Genomic DNA, 10,819 nt, shown 5'->3' with positions numbered 1-10,819 from the left:
AAGCTTTCATTTTCACTATTTGGTTACTGTTTTGCATGCTCATACGTTTTTGTTTGAAAAATCTTTTACCTTTTTTCTGGCCAAAATCATTTTACTTCTTTCCAAGTTTGATAAAATATACAGACAAAGAGGGAAAGTTTCCAACTTTGAAGACAACTACCTCAACTAAATAAGACGACGGTAGACCACGACGGTTCGTAAGTTGTTCTAGCGTCGTCTGAAAATTGACAAAGTTGTTTTTAAAATAATAGTCTTTTTTTATATGCTTGTTTAATTGCAGGTTTGATTTCTCTGAACAATGGTTTTTGTTTTTCCCTTATTTGATAAAATATAAAGAAAAAGAAACTAGGGTTGGTATCTAATATAGACGACAAAATATCTTATTGTTTTACGTCGTGTGAATGTTAATACCACGACGGTGTATTACTATTGACGTCGTATGAACATAAATACCACGACGTTATATAAATAATAGTTTACCACGACGGTGTATTACTATTGACGTCGTGTGAACATATATACCACGACGTTATATAAATAATGGTTTTAAACATTTATTACATCTGAGATTATTTCATTGCGTCGTCTAAAATCATATCATACGTTGTATTTTTTAATACCGTCGTTTGTGTTCTTAATGTTTTCCTGAAATATTTTCACTTGCAGTTTTGTCTGTTAAAATGGTTTCTCAACAACAAACTAAGGATTCTGGCTCCAAGAAGCTTGGAATGGTAGCTCCTCAAGACAAGTCTTCGAAGGAGATGAAGTCTTCGAAGAAGATGAAGTTTGCTTCATCATCTGCTGAGACAGAACCAACCAGCCAGACAACAATCTCTGATGATTCAAAGACTGGTCGAGGTATGAGCACAATGCCTCGTGTTGTGAAGAGAAAGCTTCAGAAACTGAGGCCAATTGTTGAGTACAATAAAAGGGGGAAAGGTGTTGGCCAAGCACATATTGAGATGCAGTCGTATATTGGTGTGTTGGCACGCTCCAGGATCCCACTTGTGGACAAGAAATGGTCCCAAATCCCCAAGGATATAAAGGAGCAGATTTGGGAAGCAGTTGACATGGCTTTTGTCGTAGGCCAAGGGGGCAAGACCTCTGTTTTAGCTTCTGCTTCCAAGAAATGGAAGGATTTCAAGTCTACACTAACGAGGCATTATATCCTTCCATACACCAATGACAGGGAGAAATTAAGCCAACCCCCTGAAACATATAAATTCATAGAGAAAGCACAATGGGATGCCTTTGTAGCTTCAAGGCTATCCAAAGATTTTGAGTCTGTGCATTCTCAACATGCACAGATTAGGGAGAAACTCGAGTATAATCATCGATTGTCTCGAAAAGGATATGCTGGATTGGAGGATCAATTGGAGGAAACCATGCCTGGGGTAGAAATTGATCGATCTACCTTATGGAAGAGAGCTAGACAGGACAAACATGGTAACATCCCTGATCCAAAGGTGGCAGAGAAAGCTAAATTAATTGTAAGCCTACTATCACTCTGTTTTAAATTTTTATTAAACTGTGAATTATTCTTATTACGTCGTGTGTTATATTGTTCGTCGTGTGAATGATATTACCACGTCGAAACTTTGTTAAAAACGTCGTTAACGGTCTAAATAGGAATCACTACTCTGTTTTCTTTAATTATAGCATAAGACGTCGGTTGTTTATTCATTTCGTCGTTTTAAATAAATAACCACGTCGGTATAACTACCGTCGTGATAAGTTATAATAACGTCGTTTTATATGTTATTGCGTCGTGTGAAATTATATAATACGTCGTTTGTACATAAATAACCGTCGTGTGTTTTTTTGTTTATCTTTGTTTTAGGATGAATTGCAGAAACAAGTCTCGGAAGGCAAAGTCAGAGTAGATGGCAGCAATGATGTGCTGACCATGGCTTTGGGCCCCGAGCATCCAGGCAGGGTGAGGGGAGTTGGTGCTGGTGTTTCCCCAAGGCAATATTTCAATTTGCCCAAACCACAGAGGGTGAGCTTTGACGACCGTTTGAAGGAGAGTTTAAGAGTTCTCCTTCAAGAAGAGACTAAAAAGATGGAGGCTAAGGCAAGGGAAGAGGCCTTAAGGATGGAGGCTAGGACAAAACAATTGGTAGAGGCTAAGAGGGAGCATTTCCTGAGTCAGCTTTCCCAATTAATTCCCAATTTTGATCCAAGCATGCTTAAACCAAGAATTAGCCAAAGCCCCAAAAATCCAATGTCTGACAAAGCTAGCTGCTCTGGAGGTGATGTGAGATCCCTACATTTGGAGGATGATACTGCCAAAATGGGAAAACATCAGCCAGATGAAGAGAAGGAAGAAGAAAAGAGAGATGAAGAGAAGGAAGAAGAAAAAAGATATGAAGAGAAGGAAGAAGAAAAAAGAGATGAAGAGAAGGAAGAAGAAAAGGAGAAAGAAGATGAAGAAAAGCATGACGACAAGGTATGTTAACATAACTTTTTTATTTGTTTTTCAAAATTTCAGACGTCGATATTTTTATTTAATCCGTCGTTTGTTTACAACTTAGACGGCGGAATTTTTTTAAGACGTAATAAAATATTTAAACGACGGTTTTTTCACCGTCGTTTAAAAGGTTTCAGACGACTCTTTATTCATAAAACCGTCGTCTTTATTAAATTACCACGACAATTTTTTCACCGTCGTTTAAATACTTTTAAAACGACGTTTTATTCCTTAAACCGTCGTCTTTATTGAATTACCACGTCATTTTTTTTATTTCTTTAAACAGGTTATTGAAGTTGGTGCTTATTCAAAAATGGAGGCGCCATCTTCTTTAAAAACCCTTTGTCGTTTTGTGGAAACGACACTCCTGCCTGAGGATAAGACAGTCCAATTTACAATTGATAAGGGGGTGTTTGGTGGTGAGCGCGATACCTTCCTCCTGCCTGAAGATATTACACAATTTGCAGGCATGGAAGAAATTGGAGCTACTGTATTGGCTGTATATATGAGGTTTGTACTTCTAAAATAATAACTCGTTGGTTTATATATTGCGTCGTCTTAACTAACTAACCACGTCGTCTTAACTAACAACCGTCGTGATAAATATATTATAACGTCCTCATCTATTTCAGTACGTCATTTGAAATATTATAATACGTCGTTGTTTTATACATAACCGTCGTGTTTTGTGTGCTGACTTGTTTATATTATTTTATTTGTTTAGGTACTTACACGATGTTTTGAAAAAAGCCAATATGTGCAGTATGGTTGGCTTTATCGACCCTGCTACAGTTAGTGCCAACTCTGGCACAATAACTGCCAGATCACGACTGGTAGCAGCTCGACTTCAGAAGACAGACGGTGAACAGATTTTCATGATGCCTTACAATCCAGGGTTAGTCTCCTTAGGATTTTGTTTTTATGATTTTCAATAAATGACAGCTTATAAACTAACCACGTCGGTGTTTTATTTTATTTAGTCGTTTGAAACTACTAACCACGTCGGTATTTATTTATCGTCGTGATAAATATATAATGTCGTCGTTAGCTACTTTACTTCGTCGTGTGAAATACTATAATACGTCGTTTTTGTAAATAACCGTCGTTTTTATATTAATTTTGTGCAGCCGTCATTGGATTTTGCTGATTGTAAGAGCAACGAGAGAAACCGTCTATTTTCTGGATCCTCTGCCAGGAAATCGTGTGGTCGATGAAGAGGCCAAAAACATCGTGAACAGTGCTTTAAAATTATATAATACCCACATAGCCCGAGCAGGACGTAAAAATGTAATTTGGAAAACTCTCTCAGGCACACCAAAGCAACCCAGCAATGTCGAATGCGGGTATTATGTAATGCGCTTCATGAGGGACATCATCATGGATCCTTCCTTGGGGTTTGAGAATAAGGTAAGAAGAAATTACCTTCATACATTTCACGTCGTTTTTTGTATTATCAACGACGGTCGTGTAAAATTAACGTCGTTGAATGGATATACTACGTCGGTTATGAAAAATATCGTCGTCTGTGATTGAATTTCTTTTTATTTATAAACCCTAATAGTCATTGTTTATGCAGTATGCCAAGGGAAACCAGGAAGCTTCATACCCCCAAGAAGCCATTGATGAAGTCCGGAATGAATGGGCAGAGTTTGTTTTCCAAATTATTAAACAGGGCAATTATTGAACACTTGATATTTATGTATAATGTACCAATTTTCTCTATAATATGTAATGTAAAAATTTGTTGAGGTTTTCTTAAATTAAAAAAAAACAAACATACAAATTGCTTAACCGACGTGTAATACTTTTCCAACGACCTAATAAAGTCAATAACCGTCGTATTTTGTTGTTGCGTGTTTTAAACAAATACGACGTAAAAAAATAGTTAGACGACGTTCTTTGAACAATTGAGTCGTTAATGGTTTACAATATCTTCAATTTCTTAAGGGTTCAGGGTATAATCGACGACGTTTATGTAACGACTGCGGTTAAGTCGTAAAATATATATTTTACGTCGTATAGTTAAATAGCCGCCATGGTTTCTCATTTTAACGACGTCATTTTAACGACTTAGTAGTCTATTACAATTTACAACGTCTACAATTTATTTAACACCGACGTGGTTTGTTGTATGGTAAGAATATTTTATTATTTTTATATCAAAATATTCAAAATAAATATAAAATAAATCAGAAAATTGAAAAGTCAACTCCTATGAAGTCATTGATATATTTTCTTCCACATAAACCTTGAAAAAATTCATTTTGAATAACAAAAATTTAAAATGACCATCCAAAACAAAATTGTTTTGATGAGTCATAAAATCACTTCTAGTTTTATGGTTTAGGGTTTAGAGTCTAGGGTTTAGAGATTAGGGTTGTTATTTATTGGGGTTTATTTTTAAAGTATAATTTTTGGGTAGTCTAGGGTATATGTTAGGCTTTAAAACCATAAAACCTTTTATAAACTTAATTTTTTAAATTGTATAATTTAATTTTATGGGTTTAGGGTATTAATTTTTAACGACGGTGGTTGGGTCGTGGAATACATATTTTACGTCGTACAGTAAAACATACGACATGGTTTACGCTTTAAACGACGTCATTTTAATATGTAAGTCGGTTTATATAATTTACAACGTTTTTAATTTCTTAACACCGACGTGGTTTCTCATTTTAACGACGTCATTTTAACGACTTAGTAGTCTATTACAATTTACAACGTCTACAATTTATTTAACACCGACGTGGTTTGTTGTATGGTAAGAATATTTTATTATTTTTATATCAAAATATTCAAAATAAATATAAAATAAATCAGAAAATTGAAAAGTCAACTCCTATGAAGTCATTGATATATTTTCTTCCACATAAACCTTGAAAAAATTCATTTTGAATAACAAAAATTTAAAATGACCATCCAAAACAAAATTGTTTTGATGAGTCATAAAATCACTTCTAGTTTAATGGTTTAGGGTTTAGAGTCTAGGGTTTAGAGATTAGTGTTGTTATTTATTGGGGTTTATTTTTAAAGTATAATTTTTGGGTAGTCTATGTTATATGTTAGGCTTTAAAACCATAAAACCTTTTATAAACTTAATTTTTTAAATTGTATAATTTAATTTTATGGGTTTAGTGTATTAATTTTTAACGACGGTGGTTGGGTCGTGGAATACATATTTTACGTCGTACAGTAAAACATACGACATGGTTTACGCTTTAAACGACGTTATTTTAATATGTAAGTCGGTTTATATAATTTACAACGTCTTTAATTTCTTAACACCGACGTGGTTTTTCAGTCGTCGTTATATAAAAAATTCAAAATAAATTTAAAATTAATCCGAAAAATGAACGGCCTTACGTTCTTAATCCGAAAAATGAAGTTTCCGTCGTGGAATATTAAATTTACGTCGGTACTTGTAGAACTTTCGCCTTGGTTTTTCTTTCGACGTTTTATAACGCGCGCGCTCTAAAAATTTTCGCGCGACCTAAATTTTTTTAGATTTGGCTCTTATTCTTATACTTTGATCCCTGAAACCTAAAATTTCAGATTTCACGCGACATAACATTTCGCTCTCTCACTTCTGCTCTAATTAAAAGTTGCACTCTCCAGGCTCGTCGAATCTGTGAGCTCGTCCAACCTGTAAGTACAAACCCTATCTTCCCCTTGTAAATTGATATTAGGTTGTTTTGTTAAAGGGTTAAAGGGTTTTAGGTATATGCTTTGCGATCTGTTAATAATGTGCTTATAGGTATGGGTTCATGGATTTTCTGTTTAATGGGTTCATGACAAAGGTGTACTTTTGCTGGAAATCAACACAAAAAGACACATCACCAACTTCCAAATGATTTCCAGCAAAAGGACACCTTTATTTGATCTTGTCATTTTCCGCTCTGGAGAAGGTGCAAAGTGCACCAATGCTTATAGGTATGGGTTCATGGATTTTCTGTTTAATGGGTTCATGGATTACATTATCTGTTATGTTGAATTGGGAATGGATTTAATTTTGTCGTATCTTTTAATCACCCTATGTTATGTTGAATTGGGAATGGATTTATTGTTTTCATGCTTGGTTTCATGTATATGTTGGTTTCTTGCTTGGTTTCATATATATGTTGTGTTCTTAATGGGTTTTGTGTTCTTGAAAATAAACTGAGACACGACGAATTTTAAGGCGTACGACGACGATTTTCAAAGCCATTATCAGGTTGCACAGTGAGCGTAGTTGATCAGGACCTGTTGAATCAAGCACATCTATATGTCTTGGAGAATACGGAGGAAGTCCTACCTTATATCGAGTACGTATGAGTTTTATTCTTTAAGTTTCCATTTAAAATTATTTCTTATGTTTATCTTATATATTTGGGACCGTAATGCTTGAATTTTTCGTGTCATGTAGGCAACATATGATCCACATCAAGACTGCTTATCCAAAATTTAGAAAGAGAACAAAGTGGCTGCAGGATAAGCACAATAGCACTTTCATTCAATGGCTACGCTTCAAGGTATATGTTGTTGAATAACGTATTTCTCTTTTAATTTTCTTCTTATTTATATGTTAGGATGAATTAAGATATGATTAATTTGCAGGTTCAAAGTGAACTTGAGGAAGACAATCATGGCGTATCAGAAAATTTAAGGTGGCTAGCAGCTGGTCCAAACATGTCAGTGCCATTATATAGGAGCTATCTTATTAAAGGTATTAAATTCAATATCAAGGCACAAGATGATGTGCGGACAACTCAAAATAGTGGAGTTTATTTACTTGCACATACCATGCAAGTTGCTAGTGCCAAGGATAAAAACCCAATTCTCTCAAATATGGGTTTCTATGGTGTCATTCAAGAAATTTGGGACCTTGACTACCAAAAGTTTACAATCCCAGTCTTTAGGTGTGATTGGATAGATAGTTCTGGTCTTGTAGTCGACAAACTTGGATTTACCCTTGTAGATTTGAGTAAAATTGGACATAGGAATGACCAATTTGTTTTGGCTTCTCAAGTCAAACAAATATTTTTTGTTGACGACCCGATGCATCGTGGTTGGTCGGTAGTGTTATCAATGCCTAGTAGAGAATATAATGATGTTATTGGTGATGAAGTATTAGGTGATGTGATAATTGAGTGTGAGCCATTTACTAGAGGGATGCCAAATGTTGACACATTTGATGAACTGGTAGGTGAGTTAGGCGGTCAAAATATTCGAGATGGGTGTGAAGATATATGGATTGAATGATGCTTATGTAATTGGCAGTGTATGACATTAATTTTGTAATATATTGTAATGTGATTTCTTCACTTTCTACGTTCAAATAAAACACGACGTTATTGTGAATCACCGACGTCTTAAAGCAACGTAACAATGAAGAACCACGACGCTATTGTGAAGCAATTATTCAGGATATCACGTCGGTGAAGGATAAAGAACCGCCATGTAATTCAAAATAACACGACTCCAATCCCATAATACCGACGTCTAAAAAACGAGATATATAATCTGAACGTTAAAAAATACGACGTCATCATACATTTTCCACGTCGCAAGTTCTTTTATAAACGAAGAGGAACGAAATTAATTCCGACGGAAATTCATTATAACCGCCGTCTAATAACAATTAAACGACGTTATTTGTAATACGGCTCCCATCATAATCTACGCCGTCTATATGTTCTGTAATACGGCTCTCATTTATTTGGAACCGACGTTGTTTAGACGTTCAACGTCGTCTATATTATTAAGTGCGTCGTGAGTAATGAATACATATAAATACAACGTCGACTATATAAATGTATACGTCGTAAATAATGACACTGACAACTATTTCCACGTCATCTTTTTTAGAAAAATCGAAGTGGAAAATTTATTTCACGACGGTTTTTTGTAAATAAGAGACGTTGTAGAACTTTAGCAGACTAAACACGTCTGTTTTTATTGTTTTCCGACGTTGTTGTATTTAACAACGTCTAATATTTATGGTCGTTGTTTGTTTCTGAAAATAGGACGTATAAATTTTTTAATACGACTCTCATATATTTGTAACTGACGTTGTTTAGTTTTTCAACGTCTACTATAGAAACACATACGTCGTAAATAATGACACTGACAACTATTTCCACGTCATCTTTTATCGAAAAATCGAAGTGGAAAATTAATTGTACGACGGTTGTGTTTATATGTGCGACGTAGTAGGTATCAATAACGTCGTCTTCTAATGTATTTAAAGACGTCATATTTTTTATTGTCGTGAAAATTATATTTAACGTCGGCGTATTTTTATTGTCGTCGTTGTATGTCTATCTTGCGGCCTTGTTCTCTTAATATGTGTCATATTTTCCCTTTTTAACGACGGTCTTTTTAGAGAATTGGTCGTCTATTATCATCCTCGATTGCTTTTTTTAGATCTTTTTGCAGTACAAAGACGTCGTTTTGTATTTTTTGATGACGTTGTATTGTTTAACAACGACGGTTATTTAGCGTCGTGGTTTATGAGGGAAAAGATGACGGTGGATTCCACGACCATTGAAAAACCAAATACACGACGGTGATTTACCGTCGTCTTTTTGCTTTTTTGTAGTAGTGTGGCCATCCCTCCAATCAATAAGATGATAACGATGTCCTCTAAAAGGTGCAAGGAAGCCTGTTCCATTGGTGTAAGTAATAATAACCTAATGTGAAAACAAAACAGTAAGAGACATAAACCTAAAGTGATATTTTATGCATTATGGAAAATGCTATAAATTAAAATATTGGTTTTTGAAGATTACTATTAGGGACTTTTAGTTCATTTCTTCTACCCAGAGCATCTTTAAGGACTCGACTATCATGTGCAGATAGTGGTGAACCCAAGAGGCGCAAGGAGGTGCAATTGCACCTTCCCTCTCCGGAAAACACTGTGGTGGTGGTGCACTTTGCCCCTCTGGTTTGCCCACCAACTGTTTGTGTTTTTGCCTGAGTGAAACTCCTTTCTATTTGATGAGCTGCTGTGCATTTGTTTTTGTTGCGCTGCTATGTTACGTGCACAATACATGCTCTTTTTTTTTAAAGTCCTGGCCCAAAATGACGTCGTTTTGGACCAGGGAAAAAAAAACACAAAACAAAAAGAAACGTGCACAAGGCCTTACCCAATACGAAATCAGTATAGCATATTATATATAAACCCTATTAATAAAGAGCGGAGAGGAGCAATTCAATTCAATTCAAAACTATAAGCTCTGTTTGTTGAAGTCTCTTTTGTGGCAATTAGATTCAGACCCAATCCTTTTGCAAGTTTTGGGGTTTTTTTGCTTACGTTGTTGTTCTCTTCTAGTTTTTCTTTCTTATCTTTTTTTTTTCTCTTTTTTTTTAATAATATGTTTTATTTCATATATATATATATATATATTTCTGATTTCTCTGTATTTGTATAATCATTAGCAAACTCGAGAGAGAAGAAGAGGTTGCGTAGTGCACAGCTTGAGGTATGATCAATTACGATTTGATTGTTTAATTGATAAAGTAATATTCATTTTGTAAAGTTATTTTTTTCCATTAATTATTAATGACGTTAGTACTGTTTAAATTTTAAGGATATTTGATTCTCTAAATTTTGTTGTTGTTGAGCTTTTAGCCTTTTAAAATTGCCCCTTCCCTGAAAAATTCCTGAATCCTCCATAGTGTGCAGAACCCTCCCATCCATCCAAAACATATATAAACTGCAAGTCTTGAGAGCAAACTCCCAAAACATTCATTGCTATTTCACCCTTCCTTGTTCTTTACTTTGGTTTCTCTCGTTCTGGTACCTTCACTCTAATATAGGTTCCATCTAATGCTCCTAAACAGTTTTATATGAAAATATAAAAAATTATTAATAAGGTTCTTAAAAGAAAAAAAGTATTTTTGTTTTGAATATTTTCATAGCTATAAATAGTGTATACCTTAAACCACTTCCACCTATAGTCTGTTGAGTTCTCATGTACGGGTTCAGGTGATTTCCAGAAATCCTTTTTGCATCGAATCATTGCTTTCAAGCACTCATGAAAATATTTACTAACAGTTCGTCCCGATTTAGTAAAATTAAATTTTATGACACGATTCTTATGATGGTGTGCAAGAATGTTTAAAAAAATTGCAACCATCTCCTCTGTGGACACATTTCAGGTGGATCGTAGTTCTCCTTTAGTGACCAAAATTTGACAAAACTTATGAAAAGATTGTCTATCCATCCTTAGTTGGTCAATAAGTGTAGTATCACTCTCATAAACTAGTCCATGTAGGTATTCTAGTTGTTTGTAAACTCTTATCACCGAAGGAAGACTTGGTCAACGACTTTTTCAGTAAGCTAAGCCTGCATAAACATAACCTGTAGCA

Source organism: Prunus persica, chromosome G2 (genome assembly GCF_000346465.2).
Source record: "Prunus persica cultivar Lovell chromosome G2, Prunus_persica_NCBIv2, whole genome shotgun sequence".
In the NCBI taxonomy this organism is placed as follows: Eukaryota; Viridiplantae; Streptophyta; class Magnoliopsida; order Rosales; family Rosaceae; genus Prunus; species Prunus persica.
This window is presented reverse-complemented; position numbering follows the sequence as displayed.